At 30.5% G+C, this 22,739-nt stretch overlaps 1 protein-coding gene across 9 annotated transcripts in view; it reads left to right on the forward strand.

Moving 5' to 3' along the window:
- Positions 1–21,482, forward strand: part of LOC143222566 (myelin expression factor 2-like) — a 90,965-nt gene extending 69,483 nt beyond the window's left edge. For 4 of the 9 annotated variants that reach the window (XM_076449226.1, XM_076449232.1, XM_076449228.1 and 1 more), the window contains one exon: positions 2,104–2,801. The gene's annotated coding sequence lies outside the window, so the exon portion shown is untranslated. Of the gene's footprint in view, positions 1–2,103; positions 2,802–12,605; positions 12,736–13,351; positions 13,497–21,035 lie in introns of those variants that run through there. The other 5 variants (XM_076449227.1, XM_076449233.1, XM_076449230.1 and 2 more) reach the window with 2 other exon arrangements.
- Positions 21,483–22,739: the final 1,257 nt, after the last annotated feature.

Consider the following 22,739-nt stretch of genomic DNA (forward strand, 5'->3'; position numbering starts at 1 on the left):
CAAATGAAATGTCTCATGAGTCTTGCATCCATTAAGGTTACTTTTTGATTGTCCTGGATTTTATTTTGCCTTTGAAACTAGTTATCTGTGATAGATGCTTACTTTTATAAGCCCTAATTACCAATGCATCATGGTTTTAATATGTAAATTCACAGGAAATAGATTTTTACCAGCTGGGTGCATTCTGTTCCAATATTTGTGTTATGGTGTGCTTTTGAAATAAAGATGTTTTACGTTGACATATAAAAAAGTAGAGACAGAAGTATTAAAAGGTAAAAAAATTAGTTTTCAAGGCTTTAATAAGCAGTAAATTATGATATAGTATAGAGATGTTTTTAAATGTGATGTATTTAACCCTTTGGCAAGAGGTCAAGGTTCAAAGGCCATGTCATCACATTTTACTTGGATTCAAAATTTTATTGAACTACTGTTTTATAAATTTATGTCAATAAGTTTAGTAACAAATTGTAGATTATAATTCAAACTTTAATATTATATGAGTTAATTTCTTAATTTAAATGTAAATGTTAAAATAACATTTAAGTATAGATTTTGAGTCATGTGGTATGTTGGATGCAGCACTCTTTAAAATTAGATTTTTGTGATATTAAAATACTAAGTCTGTAATTGGGTACAAATTAGTAACTCAAATTACTAATACTGACAAGCTAGAATATAAAATAAGAATCTTATCTTTTTATTTTGTTGAGATATAGCTTATGTACTGAATAAAACACAGTGGCTCAGTTCAACTATTTCCATTTTTTTGAAATGGTCCCTTATATACTCTTACTATAGTATGTGACATGTGAATAACCAGTCAACAGTTTAGAATGTTTCCAGAGTGGTTTTCTCAGCCATTTTATCCTTGGAAAAACTGTTGCTTTCTTTCAAACCAATTTTTCAAGGAGATAGGTTGTTTCTTTAGTTTGCTCAAATTTTCATATTTTTTAAAATCTACATAAATCTTGGTTATTAAGCTTTAAAATTATAGTGAAATTCTATCATATCAGTGTAGTTATTTATGATTTTTTGGTTATTCAACTGTATATATGAAACCTTAAAAAATGTTGATATCCTCCACGTATATAATTTTAAAAGGCTTAGCAACAACTAACACAAAAGTTATAGCAAAAAGAGATAATTGTTTGCTTCTTGATTTATTGTTCTATATTTTAAGAAAAATAAGTTTAATAATTCATTTCTGAATAGTAATAATCAACATATACATGATAATGTATAATAAGTGATATGTGACTGCATATTACAAAATACTAGTCCACTAAAACACAACCAAGATAGAAGAGATTAAAGGTCAATTTTTTATATTACTAAACACATGACCTTGGTGCATGTGCACTGCACTAATGCAAGTTATGTAATTTAGTGAGACCTGACTGAAAGGTCAATATGATAAAAAAAATAATAAATGTATGTGTTCATATATAGTGTTATGAGACTTAAGCTACTTAGATTAAACATTTGTATTTTCATGTTATAATATGTAGTCATTTCTAGCATGAAAAAAGTATAATTTATATATATTATTTTTATAATTATGAGGTTAAGTAACAGACCCCACTTAGAGTATAGAAAATAAAATATTACTGAAAACAAATGTTTGAAATCTATTTAGGAGGTTTTAGAGATTACTGAAATAATATTTGAAATTTTTGGGATGAAAAATAGTTTTTCAGTCATAACATGAAATCAGTTGACATTCACACTAGTAATGAAACAGACCTACATTTCTACAAAGAAATCTTTAGTGAAACTATTTCATTAAATAATTAGATTTTTTCTGTACAAAATACTTGTAATCTTTACGAACAGTCTACCAACTTTTGTTGCGAAGATACACATGCTGTATCCAAAATCAAAGTGCAGATACTTAAAATTTGCAAATACATAGACAAACGTGTGTATTATACTGAGCCCATTGCGAAAGGGTTAATAAATTGCATTCATATATTTTTGGTTTAGTATAATCTCAGATTTCTTTAATCTAAAAATGTTTTTAGGTTGCAGTAATTTATTTTTCTGTCTTTTTTTTTTCATCAGATTAACTGGTGTGTAGAAAAGTTCTTTTTATGTGTTTTGTAGTAACAAAGTATGGGTAGCAGTCAGACTTTCATTCGTCGTTGGCTGTCTTGGTGTCGGATCTTGGAAGTAGCTGTCACCATGAAGATGAAGTTTTTCAGTTAGCTACCTTGCAGACATTCTTTGTTCAGTTCATAAGGTCACCTTCTTGTATTGGCTTCAGCTGGTAGGGTCTTGGTGACCTTCATATGTGTAGATATATATAAAAAAAAAAAAAGAAAAAAAGTGGACTGGATGCAGTTTTATGGTTCATGTATTTTCTTCCTATCTTTTTGCATGCATATTGATGTGTTTTATCTTACAAAAAATAGCACAATTTACAAATATTTATGGAGGATAAAAGGTGTTTTCTTAAGCTTTCATATATTATTTTAGTTTACTTGTTCACATGGTAGATTTATTGTCAGGATTAATAAACTTGTTTGTGAAGTGGTGTTGTTTCAGACATTGATGAAGTCTACTTTTAATGGAAGAAAGAAAATCATAAACTGTTTTTCAAAATGTGAATAGAAAACCTCACATTTAGTTTTTGGTCAGTCAAATATGTAGTTTTTCCTTTGTCTTAGACAAATGCTGTTCAGGAAATCGAAGAGAAATAAAAAGACTTGTGCACATTTGAGAATTTGAAGGTTGTTTTCCTAACTGAAAATGTACTGAAAAAATAAGTACAAGGAAATAAAGTTATGTCAAATTTCTGTCCATTTTTCCCTGGTTTGTGTTTTGATATGATCATATTTTCCTTAAAATTGTTTATAGTTGCTGTGAAAATGGGATTCAATTTATTGATGTTTGCTGACAAGTGTGTGTTTTGAAAATTACATACCTCTATTCTTTGAGTAAAAGAACTGGTATACTCTTAATATTCAAATTATCATCTAAAACAAACTTGCTGTTATCTGTAGTAGAGGAAAAATACTATCCGTGTTGTATTTTATCTCAAAATATTCCAGTGTTTGGTATTCAGGATTCTTATATATGTTAATTCTTGTTTAGAAGCTTTTTTTTTTCCTGAAACGTTTTCTGCATAAGTATTATGAATATGCTAATTTAATTATTTTGTTTGTTGATAACATATTTGGTAACTTATGATTTTTAAAATAAAACTAAAAAAACTCGAGTGGTAACTGATAATTGTGTTGTTTTGAGATAAACTATTTGAATAAATATTATGCAGATGATACTTTAATATACATTTCTTTGTTTGAATTACATTCATAAAAGTAATTGGTTTTAGAAGTAATATTGATGATTCTATTTACATTATGTATCACAATTGTGGACAAGGAATCATGGTGTAATAGAAATCTTTGTCAACATACCAGGCTGATCGTAATGATCACATTTAACTTGAGCATCAAAGTTATGGGAAAAAAAATGCCATTGGATAAAAGTTCCAGTTAGTCCTTGGGCTGTTTTTGTTCCATTTTATTTGCATGAGTACTAAGGTATATCACATTTTTTTGTTCTTGTCAAATCAGGCAAGTGATAAAATACAGGATCTTACATAAGGCATGAAATAAGATGTCTTCTGAAGAAGAAAAAAATTATTGTAATTTGTGTCCAATGATTTGATTATGTATAATTTAAACTGTAAGCTTGTATTTTCAGTTGTGGAGTGAGGATAGAGAATCTTAAGTTTATTCATAATTTTGAAGTTTTGGAATATGAGTTTCTTTGTTAGTTCATATATTCAGTGATATTGAAGGTAACCTAGTAATTTATTTTTCTATGAAAACAATTATCTTGAAGTGTTAGTCTTCTTTCTCTTTGTTTTTATAAGCTGGCATTTTTGAAGAATTATTTTTAATAATGCTTAAGCTGTGCACAAAGCATTTTCTAAACTAAGAAATGGTAGGACTGTTAGTTTTTACAGTTTATTAGTAACGTACCTAACATTTCCTCAAGGAAAAAAGTAAATCACTCAGGATTTGTTGATGCTAAACACAAATACATGTGACTGTCAGTGTGTTTTAGATCCTAAAAAATTACAAGTTCTGTGGTAACATTCATTCTTTATTGTGCTGTAACAAAATTCCCGATATTGAAATGAGTTAACTAATTAAATTAGTATCAGTAGATTCAGAAACTGGTTGTGAATTTTACATGCTTTTAATAATGCACATTTTTAAGCTAATATACACATGTTGGGAAACTGCTTTAGTAGGATACTAATAGTTTGTAACAAATGAAAACAAAAGACTTAATGCCAACATGTTGCAAACCGTTTTGTCATGCCCTGCTTTACTTTGTTTAAACGTTTGTTGAAACTAAAATTTATACAAGTTTAAAAGTATATTGTTTATTTACACAACAAAATAATACTGGTGTAAGGTTGGGCCTAAATCATTGCTTTGCTGATCTAAAGAAGAATGTGAGTAAATAATTTGACACATAAATGAAATCTTTCAGCAATTTAACTAAAGTTTTAGTAGAAATTTCAAAATATATTAACATTGCTTCAGTGTGTTTGGGTATTTCCACACTTGTTAATGATCCAGTCTTTAATTATTATTTATCTTTTGAGCTTTTTTTTTTATTCTCCCCTCTTGACTACAGTAAATAATATTTAGTAGGCATAAAAATTCAACTCCATATCTTAAATTTATAAAACACTGAAATAGCATTCATTTTTAAGCAATATTCAGCTAATTAAGCTTCCAACTTTCACCTTTACAAAAAGATATCAAGTATAACTATAAACCCAACTTCAAAATTTCTTATATGGTTCTTGCTCTAAACCTCCTCACTATTCCTTGAAAATTTATTCAAGTATGACACAAGAATGCAGATACAAGCCCAGCTACTTGGAGTTAGCCTTTTCATCTCAGCATACTGAACAAAATTATTTTAAAATTGTTATTAACTTCTGATAAGTCAAAGTGACTAACACCCTCTTTATCTTGTTTTATTTTTATAACATATTTTCCTTAATCAGTAATTTAGTTTTTAAAATATTTTTGTATTTATTAAGAAAAAATGCAAGATATTTCTTCAATTACCTATCTTTATAACTGTTATCTTTCAGTTTCTTTTTAAGTAATAGATCATTATTCATGAAAAAAATAGTTATTACAGGCTATTAAGAACTTTTTGTACAGATATAATAATACCTATTAACATGCTACACAGAACAACACTTAGATGTAGGGAAGACCAAGGATGGGAAAAATAAGTTCCCTTATTTTAGCAAAAATAGTCAACTGAACAGTGCTATCTGTGAAAGTAATATCCAAACCTAAATAATTAGCATGGACATTATTTTTATTACTTCTTTCTGTTGTTTTCCATATATATATATATATGTTGACAACCAGGACCAATAATGGGAATCCTGTGTGCACACACAGAAAATGCTATGCAAGACATTAATTGTTTAATAAAATTAACACTGTAAAACAATAATGAACTTAATGTATAAATCAGAAACAATATTATAAAATGACTAACTGAAAACCATACCTTCACTATCATTCCTTGACATTGTCCTTAAGTTAGACTGTACCTTTGGTCATTGTACACAAATGCTTCAGGGATATTCCATCTATCAGGCAAAATCCAAATGCTGATGAACTAATTCGATCAGCTAATTCCATTATGTTCCTCTGTGTGTTGCAAAAAATCTAATAGCTTATAGTATTTTGGGTCAGTATTTCTGGACTGCTAAAATGGAAGTACAGTGATTTACATATAAGTATTCTGTCATTTTTTGTCTGTAAAATCCTACAGATTGTCAAGGTAGCTGTGATGAATTAGTTCCAGTTAGTGGACTGATACTTGTGGAATACTGGAGTAAGTGGCTACTCATTAATTTGAGCCTGTGACAATACTAACAAGTTCTGAAATGACTGAAGTTTTTAGAGTGATGGAATAAATTACAGATCTTTCCTTCAATGTATGATTTAAATCATTTATTAGCAAAGAAGTGTCCATTAAAAGACTGGTGGCTTCATCAACAAGCAGTCATTATTGAACAAGTTTTAACTGTTGATTGTTTTTGAAGTAAAAATATATTTAGATTTCATATATTTAGTTTATAACTTTACCTCTTTTAAGTTGTCTAAGTTCAGAATGGAATAGTACATCTTTGTAGTAACATTGGGAAAGTTAAGAGGTAGATCACTTGGTGCCAGATCTTTACTGTAAGCAATGCATTGGTTACACATATTGAAAATCTGCAAAATCAGTTATTTTTTAGCAACATGATTTATCCATATTGTATTTACTGCACTATTGCTCAAAGTCTTTTGATAGTTTTTAGATCATAGCTTTAATTTGCTAACAATGCAGTCATCAATTACTCAAGATATTTTGTTTGCTATTGTGGTAATTGGGAAACTTAAATGTCTGAGAGGACCTTCACTGTCTTCTTCCCAACATGTTTCTTACACACTATCAGAGTTGTACAATTCAAAATGTTTGTTCCAAGTTGCAGAGTAAAGGTATTCAGCAGTTTTTAGGTGATTGATAGGCTTCAATTGACTTGATTTTTTGAAATTGTACTTTCCCTCTAATTTGTTGGGACTTTTTATCACAAAGCACTGGACTAACCCTATCTAAAACTAAAGAAAGGATTTTTGAGCACCATTACATATATATGTAATGATCAAGCCTTTTTTGCTTAGAATTGGTCACTATTTTGTTATTCTAAATTCATTAATATTGAAAGTTCCAAACTTTTGTTAGCAAGTACCTCACAAGAAGTAACAAACTGCACCTTTAGATTTATATTTATTTTAAAGCATAGTACATGTTCTGTAAGATCGTTGTTGTGAAGCATGCAACCATGTTAGTACATATATTCAACTGTGTTGTACTGCTGACAGTGTGCACATGAAAACTTTGACACAAGTTTTTATTTAAAGATAATGTGTTTCATCTATTTTTTAAATATTCATTAACAAAATATTTCCAGTTATTTTGCATTTACTTAACTGGCATTGGATTACAACCTTTACATTAAGAATCACTATTTTGTTCAGTTTAAAGATTTGTCGGAAGGAAGAATTATGTTACAATGAAACTTTAAAATCTAAGACAGTGATTTAAGAGCATCTGGACACTTGTGTTGTAATCTGAAGTGAATTCACTAAAAAAAAATTCAAGTTCTAATTATTATTATATTTTTCTGCTACCCTTGAAGGAAATAAATGCATAATAAGTTCTGTATTTTACCTGTTTTAAAAGTTTGAATTGTATATTCCCGTAAGCAAACTTGTACATGTTTACACTTATTGACCCAAAAAGATTTGTTTAAAAAAAAATACAAATTAGAGCTCTACCAGTGTAAGAATCTTTAATAATCATAAAAAAGAAAGTACTCAAACTTGTACGAATATCTTATTAAAATTTTTCATACTCAGGTTAGCAATCATGTTGGATAATCATTACTGTTTCTTTCTCAATTAACTCCATTTCTTATTACTGGTTGAAAACACTTCAAAAAATTATCCAAAAAAAATTTTCAGTGTGAATGCTCAGGGGTGTTATTTTTGCTTAAAGTAGATAAATGGTTAGATTGATATTTTTCATAATAGTTTGTTAAAAGTGTGATTGCTGAAATGAATTATCACAGTTTCAAAGAATTGTTTTTATACTCTGCCACTGTTTCTTAAGATTGGAATTTTTGGCAGTGTGTGGATTTGAAAAAATTAGTTTTCTGGTGATACAAAGAAAAATATTAATGCTTGGCATTAGGAAGAGACTATTCAAAACTGAGCAATTTTCTCTGAAGTCATTAAGGTATTATAAGGATGACTGTCAAATTCCACTATTTAGTCAAGCTAGAATTGGCAACCTACCTTCTAACCCAAATAACTCCATTACATTCCTTTTGGTTATGGTCAGTACGTTAATGACTGAATGCATCCAATGTAAATACTTCAAACCATAACATATAGCTTCTTTGCATTGTAGGCAAAACTGTGGAAATGGGCATTAATTTTCCATTTCCTGTTGGTAAGATTGAAAAAAAATCACACAGGACTGCTATGGTTTTATTTTCTTGAAATTTTGACATGGTCTACAGTAGGTTTTGTAAATTGAATCCAAATATTATATCCATTTTTCTCCATTGAGTACACATTTTTCACAAAATATCCTATGTACATTTACATGAGTGATTCAGTTATTTTCTTATGTGTAGAGTTAACAGCCACTGGCTATAGATTTCTCTAGACCAGTTGCGATATGAAAGTCTTATCAATCGTCCTATAACCCATGAGAAATACAGCTACATTATAAATGGTTAACAGGCCAAATGTCATTTCTGGATAGTGTATGCACTTTGACATTTTTTTTTTTCTTTTCAATATTATTTATTCATTGCAATGGCAACAACATGACCCAAACACATTCTGTTATACTTGTGGTAAATTTGTTGTAAAGAAACAAAGGCAAAACGTTACAGAACTTGTTAAAGAGATGTATTTATGTGTATTTTAGAATAAAACTTGGGGACTAAGACAAATCATAAGTTCCACACAAAGTTTTTACCATTTGTATCTTAACAGTTGAGATAATGGACTAATAGTAAACAGTATTTGCATGTTGGAATTCTCATGTGGGTCTATAAACTACAGAGATGAGTTCTATTTTTGCTCACGTAATGTGCAAACCTTCAACACTCAAAATAGAAAGGAAATTTCTTACCTGAATCTTCTATCTGCTATAAGACCTGTTGCTCATGATTCTGATGTACCTGCATCTACTCCATTGAATACCTTGATACAGTTTCATTTGATTCTGAAGCTGATGTCAGAAGAAATAATGATGAAATGTTGGGAAAGGTTTCATAATTGTATTAGGGAAATTGAAAAGAGGTATTGGAGAAGGTGCAACATTAACATGATGGCTGATTACGGCTGGTCATTTAAACTAAATGTTCCAGATGCAATACCTAATAGAAAGACCAGAACTCTTAGTTTTGAGACTAAAAGTAGATCTCATATAAAAACCCAGATTAAATGAGGATGCATATTCATTTGGCATCAATGTTGTTTCTTGTTCTTTAGTTTGTTAACAAATATAATGAAAAGGTTCATTGTGGTAAATGAAATGATAATTTGAACTAGTTTTTTTTCTGTTGTCATTGTTGGTTGATGTAAATATGATAGCTATTGTCTGCTTATCTTTGAAATTAAACCTGTATTTTCTATCTGTGAACTGAATCTGTTCATTAGCATCCATTTTGTTAGCAATAACAAAGGCGATCAGTTACGAATATTCTGGTGGTTCAAAATCTATAATTATTTGATTTTTGTTGATCACCTGTTGTAGAGGGTAGTTGGTGTGTTTTTCTTATGAGGTGCATTTAAACTTTCATAAGTTGATCACAGGGAACTAAATTATTTGAGTTCTCTTTTTTCGAGCCTCTTGGCTCAAAATTAGGTAATGCAAGTAGCCCTTGAGTAACTTTGATTGAATATCCCAAAACACACTAAGCAATTCCAGAGTGATTTGTTTCTTCATTGAAGGTAAGCATTTTAATGCTAATTTATGAAAGTTTGTTTTAATATTTTGGTAGTCATTTGCTTGAAATTTGATAGTGTATATAAGTTCTTAAATTGTGAGGTTTAAAAAAGCATTATCATTAAAATATTGTAAACTAATATTTAAGTATAGTAATATATAATTGGTGTTGGAATAGAAAACTTCCTATGAACTTGTCTTAGATCCATCATTAAGAAATACAGTGTTGTTTCAAACCTTCTAGTTTCTGAGTAGGCATTTATTCTGTTTTTGTTTCTTAATATTCTAAGTAAACACAACTTGTTATAATTTTTAACATCCATACTTATGTTTTCTTAGCTCCTTTTGTATGGGCTGAAAAATCTATGGTTCAGATTCTACTGCTGTAAAAATGTACTTCATACTTAAGGTGTGGGTGCACTATAAAGGTAGCATTGATATTTGTTTCAATACCCATGGAAGGCAGAGCACAGATAGCCCATTATGTAGCTTTGTGCTCAATTCGCAAAAGCAAACAAATCTGTTATTTGGTTGGACAGGTGTTGGGAATGGGTGCTGTTGATTAGTTGTCTTCCCTCTTGGTCTGTCAGTTCAAAATCAGGGATGGCTATATATGTGTAGTTTTATTTTTAAAATATATACATACATATCTGTACTCACAGCAGTTTATTTTTAAGTTTATTGCTCCTGACTTCACTTTTTATTTAATGCACTATTACATTAATTTGATTTAGGATTGAAATTTGACTACATCCTATACAATTTTAAAATATTTTGTCAAGAATATTTACCATAAGTACTATTTTTTTTCCTTGCCTTCCTAATTAGTTATAGCTTATTATATTTTTGATATTTTTTTTCCTGTCAAAGAACATAGGTATAGAAAGACTGATGTTACTTGTAAGGGAAATTTAGCTAGGTGAATATATCAGTGTGTTAAGCAAAAATTTACTTATTTTCACAAAAAGTTGATACCCTAAACAACACTGTCTTTTTTCATAAAAAAATATCCATAATTCTGTATCTATGTGAAATGCAAAACGTAACTTGGTATATAAATACAAATTACTTGTCATTTGTATTGTGAAAATTTATTGATAGGTTTACTTAAAGAATTCATATTGGTACTATGATTCCATATTGGTACGCCATTCATTCTTTTTCCCCTGATTTTGATTTTGGACTTCTTTTTTATATTAATCTTCTGTGACGAATCAATTTGGATTATAATTATGCCTAATATTGGCATTCCTCATAAAATTGAATTGTAATGCTATTTGAATATTTGCTTTAGTAAAAATATTACTTAGGACATATTTATTTGGCAAGATCTAAGTTGTGTAGAATTGGTTTTAAACTTTTTTTTCTATAATATAAAGTGAATTATTTTTGATGTAGTTGTGTTTATGTAGTGTAATGATAGCTCAGAATACTGTTGTCTCATAGATTTGGATGACAAGCTATAATAATAGCTTTGACAAAGTTACTTGGAATGTCAGCTTGAGGTGGAATCCTACCTTTAAACACTTAACCTTTCCAGACTGCTGCTAATGTATTTCAGGACAAAACAGTTAGTGGCCTTGAATTTTGAACAAATTACAGGTTTTTTCTGAGGAGTTACATATTTTGTAATATACAGATGTAAGAAAATTACAGCAGTTGTGATTTCTTTTATTATGGTAGTGATTTAAACCATTTTTGTTAATCATAGGTTTTAGGGATTCATGGGAAGTAAAGAGATTCCATGAAATTCCTTAAAATGTTGCAGGTGGAGAAATTATATTGTTGGCCAAGTTAATAAAGCTTCAATAGCAGAATACTAAAGTGACCTTTGGTATGTAATTTAAATGATAACTAGACCAAATTGTGTTTTACTGTGCGACATTACTCTGTTATATTTGAATTAATAGATGTCTAATTAAAAATAGGTTTCAGAACAAAGCCTGTGACAAAGTTAACTACAATTGGAGAACATCAATGTGGCATCATATTATAAACATTTTTTATGGTTGTGATCAAATATGTTGAACTTCTTATCCTGTATTTTTTAAATATTTTGGTGACAGTTTGCTTATCCGAATGGTCTTAAATGTAGGTAATTGTTAAGTTCTTTGAGAAATTAATATATAGATGGATAGCTATTTTAACTTGTGTATAGTGGTATACCGTAGTCCATGTCAGTATTGTTAGGCATTGAGCTCTCAGTAACATATTTTGGGATTAACATCTAAAAACGATTTTTCTTTTTCTAAGAAATGTTAAGTTTGCATTCCAAAATTTTCTGAATTTATGAAATGTAATAAATTATGCAATCAAATCTCAGCTTAAAAAGTTTTAAAACATCAAAAGAAATGTAAGTATGTATGGAAAGGTATCTATCTTAATATTAATAATATAATAACCAGAAGTGTTGTTGCCTTACCTTAAACACTATTGAATGTGTTTGTTTAAGGTAGTCTGTCGTTACTCTGGTATGAATAACTGACATTATGAGTTTCATTTATTCAAAAAGAAGGATTAACTTTGCATGGGACTGCATTTAGTAAAGTATTTTGCTATTAAGTTGTTTGATGCTCTTTATTAAGTCACTTGTTTCAGGTGACAGATAGTAAAAATATACTTGAAATTATGATTTAAAAGCTGTTGGCAAGGTTTAAAAGTTTTCTGTTCATGTGATTTCTATATTATTATTTGTATGTGAGTATTTTACAAAATACATCACCTTAAATTGGACAGTTTTAGGTTTTTGTTTGGAAGTGTAGGAAGGTTTAATATCCCATTAACATCCTGTATTTGCTGTTTTATATTGTGCATTGGTAACATACTTTTTTGGTATCGTACTTATTTTCTTGGGAAGATATCAGTGGTATTTGTAGTTTGTTTTTATTGTTTTGTTTGTATTTTTTACCAAATTTGAGCAGATATAATTAAGAAGTGATGAATCACCTTTCAACGGATAGATGGCACTGAGAAAATCAACAGTGAGATGATTTTCATTGAGGAGAAATTTTTTATTTATTTTTTTTTGCTACATTCAGTTTCTTGAAGTTTGAAGACAGAATAGCCAAGGTGCTGAAAATGACTTGTGTTCAGCAAGTGAAATGGAGGTTGTATTATGTATCCTTCCTGTCCACATTACTTTACTGGAAAATTTGCATTAGTTGGTTGGTAAGAGTTCTTAAACATTTCAAATTGTATAGGTAATCTGTGGTTCTGTATTAATTCTGTTTTTCCACACACGACAAACAACTGTATATAGTTTTTAGCTCATCTACAGTAGAGCTGATGAGGCAGTTTTGGGTTGTGAAATGCAATTTTAAAACACTAATGGAAACTCCAGTTTCATTCTTATTTTTGTTTTCATGAGTCTTGTTTGGTCAGTATTGTCTGTGCTTGCTTTTTATTTTATATAAATATCTCATCAGAATTAAACTTATAACATTTCAATCAACTTTGTTCTTTAACGTCAAACTCACAATGAACAGTTTTGTTGTTCATTTTAATCACTCTTTCATTTCTTTTTGTGTGCTTTGTCACATTAACAATTTAGATTGAGTTAAAATATTTTAGTTTTGGTTATTCTAAGGGTAATATGAAATTGTGATTATTTGGTAATATAATATGCTTGAGGCAAAAACTATATGAAAACAACAGAAGTGTATTTCTTTTTCCCTCTTAATCTTTCAGTATTAAATACTAATAATTATATAAAATACTCTGCTGTTAGGTACTTAGGATAATATTTTGTATGTTATTCATTTTAAACCTGCTTCTTTTTGTACAGCACAAGCTTTTGTTATGGAAGAAGTGACTTGTGCAAGTTATCAGAAAAGCAGCCATTTCACTTTGATAATGATTCAGCTGTAATATTGTTTTGTGTATCAGGAGTTTTTACAGTCTATAAACTGGATTTATCCAAGTGAATATTGGTGAGTTTGCATAAAATAATATAACAAATTGTTTAAAGAAATTCAGATTTGTTAAAGGTGCATTAAGAAATGTAATTTTTGTAAAAATGTTAAGTACCTTATTTCTTGGTGTCAAAGACACACCACCATTCTGATTAGCTAAATTTTGAAAAAGAAAAAAAAGATAAATGTAAGAATAAGGTCACAGCATTTCCACCAATCTTGCAAAGATGTTTTGTGGATTGTTTAATGACTTACGGTAAATAAATTCTCTTGCCCACTTCTCATTATTTGTGAACTATATGCTTATCATATCTACCTTTGGAAGTGTATACCTGATATTACCACTGGAATATCTGTATTGTTATAAGTAATAACATTCTAAGCTTGTTCTTGGAGTGCCTTTTTTTTGTAGAATATATAATATGGAATGTGTTAAAAAATAATTTGGTTCACCTAAAATGTTACAGAGAACAGGTCTGTGTTTGAAATCATTACACAACAACCCAACAGAATGGTCTGAACAAACAAAACAAATGATATTTTGCAAATGGCTTTCGTTACTTGGTAGTATTTCCGCAATTTTACTTTACATGTGATCTTTTAATGTTGTCTTAATATCAGGATCGTTTGTGGTGAGTAAAAATGTCATTATTTAATGGAAAACAGGCAAATTAGACCATTCACTGGTTTACTTTAGCTTACTGCAGAAGTGTCAGTGAATTTTGTGATTGTTTATTTATTTGTTATTTAATAGTAAGTAAATTATGCATTTCATTCTGGGTCATATTAGAGTGGCCTCGATTACTGTCTTGTATCTAAATTCTTCCTCTAGGTTTAGGCCTGCAAGCAACTTAACCTCTGGCCTAGAAGATGCAGAATAAATTTTTGAGACTTATTATGGTGAAAAAATAGCATCTTCAATGCCAGGAAATATGGTATTTTATAATTACTAAGTATTTTAAAACACAAATGGCAGTTTTTCATAGTTAAAACAGACTGCTGATTAGTGAGTATATATAGTTCAAGCTGTGCAGTTACCTTCATTATTAACTTGCGTTTAGTAGATGTTTATATATTTTACAGAATGGATTGTACCTGCAGTTTTTCATTCATTGTCAACTAAATGTAATAAATTACTCATCAGAAAATTTTATGAAGACAACTATTTTACTGTATGGAAAAAACAGTCTTTGACATTTTAAAATGTGATTGACATAGATAGAAAAATAAAAGTTAGCATGAAAAACAAAAGTTCAAATGGCTATCTGGCACTAAGCATACCTTTTAAATAATATCAGTAAAAAGAGTTCTAATTGACTTCATTGCCAATGTTCAGTTTTGGTTAAAAACATTGAGTTAAACAACCAGAAAGGAGTGGCTTAATCTCATATTGTAGGCTTAATTATATTGCAAATAGATAGCAAAAACTAAAATGCTTTGAAAAAAAATTTTACTTTAGAGTAAAATATTTTTTCAAAAACTGATAAATAGACCATGAATATGTGATAATTTCATTTTTTGTTAATTACTTCTTCAGCTTAATTTGAATTCCACACCTCTTGCACACCAGCCAATTGTTCTATCAACTGAGATAAGAGGTTATTCCACTAGTGCTTACTATCAAGGCACTATGTAGCAACTAATTTAAACTACTACACATAAGTATCATAATGCCAACAAAACTGTGATGACTTTATGCAGATATCAACAAATAAAAGTGAATTATTGGTGCACACTTCTTGTTTGAGTTACTATAACAGGATTTTGACATGCTTCTAATCTTGTGACAATAATGAGTTATAATGAAACTTCAGTAAATATGTGAGAATTTTACGTAAATACAATAGTTTCTGTTACAATCAACAACACTACTGATATGACTTCACATGAACTTGATTTCAGAGGTCTTAATTAGCAGGGAACCAGATTCTTAGGTTCTGTCAGCAATTTCTTCTCTCTTTCAACCTGATAGTGTTGCTGGGGTGTAAGTCAGTCAAGGAAAAGACAGTTTGGAGTCTCTTTTCTAGTAACTTACTTTTGACTGTCACACTCGACACCTCTTCAGGAGATTTCACCTACCACTTTTTTTTTTATAGCTAGTGACTCAGGTTGATGCATATTAAATTTTTTCTGTAGGTTCAAGATGGTGATTTGCTAGTTCTCTCTTTTCCTTCTTTTGCCATCTTGTGGTGGATGTTTGTTGTTTTCCTCCTTTCTCCCTGTTGCTTCTAGAACTCCAAGTGGATCATTGTGAACAGTTGTTACCTGTTTGTAATATTCATGATAGGCATGGCTCAGATGCCCTTTATGTGGCTCTATCCTTCTTTACACACAGGAGAATTAAGTATTTCACATCATTAGTTAGATATTTATATGTTTTTTATAATCTAAAATATTTTAAATTTATTGTAAGTTAGAAATTGGTTATTACTTTGTTTTCTAGATAATTTCTAGTTTATAGATATTATTACATATTTTGTAGACAAGGACATTTTTAATGTTCTGTCAATTCAGTATTAACCCTTTCACTGTGGTTTCAGTATAATGTTCACGAGCTGTGTATTTCTACTATAAATTTTGATGTAGTATGTGTATCTTTATAAAATTTGGTAGGCTTCTGGTAATGATCCCAAGTCTTTTGTATGCAACAATTCAGATCTTTTAGTGAATTATATTTACTAAAGATTTGTTTGTAAAAATATCGAGTCTGTTTTATTTCTAATCTGAATGTAAAGTGATTTCATCTTATGATTAAAAATTATTCTTCATCCCAAAAATCTCAAATATTGTGTCATTTCTAAAACTTGTTATTTTCTCTATACCCTTACTATATGGGATCTGTTAATATGGCCAACATCATAACCACCATAGTAATTCAATAAAATTATAAATACAAGTAACCAACATGATGGCATGGCATTTGACCAATGACCCATTGCAAAAGGATTAATGTGTACTTTGTCAACTAGGTATGGTTAGATAGTTTGTATTTGATATATCATTCTTACTGGTAGCATCTGATTTATTGTTCTACCTGATTTCTGGTTGGTGAACTTTCAGTGAGTGTTATCTCCATTTCAACATTCTTTAACTTATGATGATGGTTTGTTGGGGTTTGTCCTAATTCCTCTTCAGTGGGGAAGGATGGTTATGGCACACTCTGACAACTTTACAGTTGTCACTTTTATCATCAAGCAAGGGGGTACTAAATTCTGGTCCCTTTTGTTTCAGACCTGGATCTCCTTTTCTGGATGTAGTCACCACATGGTGATATTAGCTTGCCATGATCCAGGTGTTCTGAAACTGGTTGTGAATCATTTATTTTGATACAGCTAGATTTTCTCCACAGAGTGGTCCCTTGATACCATAGATCTTTTGCTGGGTGTGTTCTCAGCATGTAACACGTGTCTATCCTTTTGCCACCCACTGGAAAACCACACTTCCTTTGTTTTGGTTTCTGGTTTCACACCTGCTGTCTCTGAAAGTGGACACATTCAGTTCAGATTTAGGAGTTGTGACATTTATGCTTACCCTCTTGTTTGTCTCCTCTTCAGAGTTCTATTCTTAATCCAAACCACTCACTCTCTAGTTCTATTTGTGTCTTCATATTTGCTGGTTTAACCATGTTTTTTCTGCTCTCACCTTTACTTGCTCATGCTCCTCTTCCCTTACCTCTGTTTTGGTTTCTACTTCATCAACCTCAGATTGGGTATTGTTCGTTCAGGCGTGACCACACTCCATCTTCATGTATGGCTTTTGCTAGGTCCATTGCCTCAGTTAAAAGATTGGCTCCATGTATTGCATCTTTCTTTTCATGATCCATCACAACTTCTTCCATGTACATTTATCAATGGCAATGGTTTATTTTCGACCTTTGTTTTTCCAAAGTGGCTTCCATTTTTCCCAACCACCTGTTCCCCATCTTTTCTTATTCACCACCTGATTATTTTACAAAGCTTGTATGCTTTAACTGTGTCTAGCAATCAGACAGCTTTGTCAAACACATTCCATTTCTCCAAGTTTCTTAAGGTTTGACCTTCCCCTGTCATTTCTCTTCTTTTTCACACCAGTGTGGTCCATTGTCTTTTTTTTTTGTTCTCCCTTTTAACCTTTATATGTGTTCCACATAGCATCTCTCTTAAGACCCATTTCTTTCTTCTTCTTGTTTGCAGATGTCACTGATCAAATGTTTATGCCATTTATATTACCTGTATCCTATACCGTTCCTCCCACGTCATCCTGTATCCCAACTTATTCCTTCAAAGCATGATAGTAAAGTAAATGAACCAGTTTGAGTACACCTTGATAAAAGGAACAGATGATGTCTGAAGTATGAGAATTAAATGATAATGGGAAGAGCAGTATATGACTGCAGTTGCCATTTGGAGAACAAGTACAGTGAGAGTGCTATTCATTAGTAAAAGAATTTTTAGCCCAACGCACCTATACTTGGTACTCATACAAACTATAAAAAGTTTCTTGACACATACTAACTGGTTTTGGTTTTTAAGTCAACTCATTAGGTTGGTGTATTTGGACTTATTCAAGGAAGATTGCCATCTCCATGATGCTTTTTCTCTTCAATTTTATCATATCAATATGTTCTTGGCTGATTATTTGTCATCCTTTGAATGAAACCATTTAGTGCAGAATGTGGACAACTCCCAATACCTTTGTCATCAATTTTCTGCACAACGTAGCTGTATTTTCCTCATGTAGATAATATCTCTCTCCTTTAGGTAATATACACACATTTGTTTATCTTTGATTAGGGTATGTCTTATCAATTCCTTTAATTTATGCCTTTATTTTCAGGAACCATAGTTTTTGTTACTGATAATGTTATCCCACACTGTTTATTTGATTGCACTATAATGCTCACTGTAAGATCACTGGTGACATACCCAGTGGTGTGTGTGTGTGTGCATGTGTTTCTAGACATTAGTACATTTTACCCAGTAGTGGAACGTCACTCATGGATTTCAAAAGTATAACAGAAATGGATTTCTGCTGATCCTTTGATTAGATAAATTATGGTTTATCTGCATTTCAGTGTTAGGGGATCACAGATGCCTGTTGCACTTTCTCTGGTGTAAAGTTCCTTCTTCAAATTCCCCATCATGATTACCTTCCCTTTTCTTCCTACAGAGCATGCAAGTCCTTACCAATTACCAGTTGCTGGACCATGTGGACTTCCTCTTGAGAGAGTTTAAAAATTAATTTGTCATACATACTCATGCTTATACTCTTTGTTAAAAGAAGGCCAAGTTGCTTTCATTCCTTCCATTTCTCCTGGATTTGTTTTCTTAGGTAGATGGCTATCAGTAGACACAGGTCCAGCCTCTTTGGAGTTCTTGTAATACTGGGTTTGTGATGACATTGTCCTATTTTTATGGTTGTGTGCAGTGAAGACCTCTCTTATTAATTCCATTTGCAAGACATTTTTTTTCCTGACTTTTAGAGTTGAGTTTGAGAATCTTCATCTGCCTTGTAATACCAACAATAGGACATGTACGCTATTTCTGTGGTTGAGCAAATGTTAATATGTTCTTACCATAAAACTTCCTCCTCTCACACACTTTCAGCATTTCCTTCCTAGTGTCAGTGTTCTTCTTTTAGAACCTGCCAATTCTCAAAAGTGAGAATTGAACAGGAATAATAGGAAAAGCTAGTTGAATCAGTATAGGTGGTGCAGTACTATTGGTGAAGTCATCACATGATATATACATGTTCAAAATTGTCATCAAATATATAGGGTATATAGATTAGTGCCATGAGTGCAAAAATGTTTTAGCAGTGGTCTGAAAGCAGAAAAAAGATTGTATAATTGTGTATGAAAAGAGGTACATAATCAGAAGTGCATTTTCATTATAAAGAAAAAGGTTAATCACAATACTAAAGCTTAAGATAACTATGTGGTCAGTTTACAGTAACATAATAAATAAACTGCAAGCTTCTTCATTAATCTACCTTGCAAAATTTTTAAATTAAGTTTTTGTTACCTAACCTAAGGACTTATAATTTTAAAATTTAGTTAAAAATATAATGCTTAATAAAAAAAGTATACAAAAAAAAATTAGCACTTCACTATCAAGGCTGTTTGCAGTAGGATACTGTGCTTAGTAATAATGTTTTTTCTCATTGTGTTTGTTGTCCAAAAAGTAATTCAGTGTGTGAAGATAAGAGACAATATTTCTTTGGCAGCAAGAATAGAACATTCTTTAACTATGTTTTAATACTGGAAAAAAATTTGTAGATAGGAAAATCTTTGAGTATAGGATAAAATCCATCCTGTAATAAAGTATTAACACTTGCTGTGTTTTATGTACAACAAAAGGTACAACCATTTCTGTCAGCTCTTATTATATACATTTTATTGTGAGACTTTGACTCTTTTAGGGTGTATATTCATTTCTAATAAGGTTATGTTTTAGTTTTTATGTCTGTATATGCTGCAAGTCTAGAGTGTGTGTTGATTCTGATTTTTTTCTTGCTTTATTGACATTTAAATTTAAAGAATTATTGTTGGATTCTGTGGAAGTAACAATTTGTTTCATCGGTAAACTTCTGAAGATAAGTAATTGTGATTTTCTCCTACAACTGAAAGTTGTTCTGGAAAGAAAAAAAGGTAATTTTAATATATTTCCTTTTTTGTTATTTTGGGGTGAAGGTGATGGCTGCAAGGCTGGTAAAAGTATATGCAGTATTAGAATAGAAAAATAACAAAATTATAATTACCAAAACATTTGAAATTCATTTAGGAAAATCAAGAGTTTATGCAAATAGTTTGAAAATCATAACCTTGAAAAGAAGCATTTTAAACCTAAATATGAAAATCATCTTACACTCAGAATACGGAGAGCCTGAATCAAACAGTGACACGGTAGATTCACAGGCTTATCTTTTGTAAAAATTCTTTATTAAAAAAGTCTGATTTTTGTTTTTTATGTGCACAAAAATGTGTAATATTTACTAATAGGTTGCAAAATTTTATGAAGTACACTTACTACATTAAAAGTTAATGTGTAGTTACATGGTTAGATGGTTTTTAAAAGGTCAGTCAGAATGACTGAGTCTAAATATAAAGAGTTAACAAAAAAAATGCTACATCTTTAAGTTTCAGATTCATATATTTCAGTATGTTTTATTACTATAAGGAATGATTTCATATTTTTACAGTTGAAACTATTGGAAACAGAATCTACAAGCTTAGCAGTTAGACTGAAGCAATTCAGCTTCAATAGTGTTTTGTTGTTGTTTTTTAATGAATCTAAAATAATTGGAATTAAGTATTTTAAGGTATGATAAAATGGTGCCATGTTTTATATTTGTAAAACTCATTATTTCCTTGAAAGTACAAATATGTATTTGAAACGAGTCATAATACTTTGAAGTTTTAGAAAAATTATCTTTTTTTTTATTTTGTTAACTCACAAAACTGCATTTTTGAATGAAATTAAAAAAAGAATTATTTCTAAGTTACTAAAGTTAAATTTGCTAATTATTTTATCATGCAAAGCAGTTAAGACAAATGTTTTATTTGTATTTATTTATAAGGAGAGATGCTGAATTGGACATTGAATCATTAGACCAATTCCAGTCAGAAGGATGCCATACAACTTATTTATGCAAAACTGCTTGAATTCTGAGCACCATTCATATGGAGAGATGGAGAATTAAGAAGTTTTTAAATATTTTAGTAGGTTCTACTTTTGGAAATTATTTTAACTTCAGAACCTGTGAAACAGAACAAAGTTTTTTCAAGCATGTTTTAAGTATGATAGTGAATAATAATTCTAGGTTTCATCACCTGAGTCAGTTGTTTATTTACTGATGTGAATGTATGCATTAGACTTGAAAAAAAAAGGGGGGCATCTATACATTAATGTTAATAGACAAGATATACAGTGTAGAATTCAAACTGTTTATATTACAATCAGTTTTACCAAGTTGCTTTATATTTTAATGTATGATTCAGAGGTTGCAATAAAATGCCCTACATTGTGATGAATAGTTAAATTATTCATAATAACTTAGAGAAAACTCACAAAAAATGTAAATGATATAGTTTCAGAGACATGATTTTAGATACATTCTTATTTTACAGTTCCTTTAACTCTTTCAACCTGGGTATCCTTTACTACAGGTTACAGAAAGTTTTAGTGCCTTGCATTCAAAATTTTATTAAACTACTTTTTATTTATGTTGTGTCAAATGGTGTAGTATAAAGTCTTAGCTAACAATCCATATTTTAGTAGTATACAAGTTTTAAGTTCCTAGTTTTACAAGGAAATTTTAAAAAAAATTTGAACTTTTCACTGGTACACCCTTGTGCAAATTAATTGAAGCAAATGGTCATTTTACAATATTTTCAGCATGGCAACTGGTGTAGACTCGCTGGACCCACTGATTTCCTTTAATAGTCATTTTTTTTACACAGACGGCGTCATTAGCTGTGTTTTGCAGTATGGTTGATCTATTTTTGGGATATATGACGAAATTTTGAGGGATATTACGTCATTCGAAATTGCATTAGAAGGGCAAGGAGACCAGTCAAAAATCAACTTCTTACCAACTCAATGAAGAAAAAACGGTATCAATGGGGTCTGAAATACAATAACTGGATGCAAGAACAATGGAGGAAGGTGTTATTCAGTGACCAGACTCATTTCTTCATACAGGGTCAAAGAAGTCTGCATGTTCGCAGATCTGCAGGTGAGAAACTTCGAGAATCTCACATCAATCAGTTTGTAAAACATCCCTTGAAGAAGATGTTTTGGGGCTTTTTCAGCTACTATGGCGTCGGAAGCATACATATTGTAGAAGGTATGATGCGAGGATCACAATACATCTAAGTTTTGCAGAGAAGAGTCGTTCCAGAATTGTAAAAGAGATTTCCAGATGGATCTGGCATTTTTCAGCAAGATCTGGCTCCGTGCCACACATCGAAACTTGTGAAGGATTATATGACTACAACACAATTAAGGTGCTGGACTGGCCTGGAAACTCTCTGGACTTAAATCCTATTGAAACTCTTTGGGCGATTTGTAAAGAAAGACTTCAGGGAAAAGACTGTACTATGAAAGAGAAACTAATTGAAGCCATAATTGAGATGTGGTACCACAATCCAAAAATTAGTAAAGATTGCAGTCAACTCATGGACTCAATGCCAAAGCAGATTAATTAATGATCTTCTGAAAAATAAAGGCGGTCATATAATGTATTAATTTGTAGTTTTTGGATTCTTAGAAATAAACAAAA

Source organism: Tachypleus tridentatus, chromosome 8, assembly GCF_004210375.1.
Source record: "Tachypleus tridentatus isolate NWPU-2018 chromosome 8, ASM421037v1, whole genome shotgun sequence".
Taxonomy (NCBI): domain Eukaryota; kingdom Metazoa; phylum Arthropoda; class Merostomata; order Xiphosura; family Limulidae; genus Tachypleus; species Tachypleus tridentatus.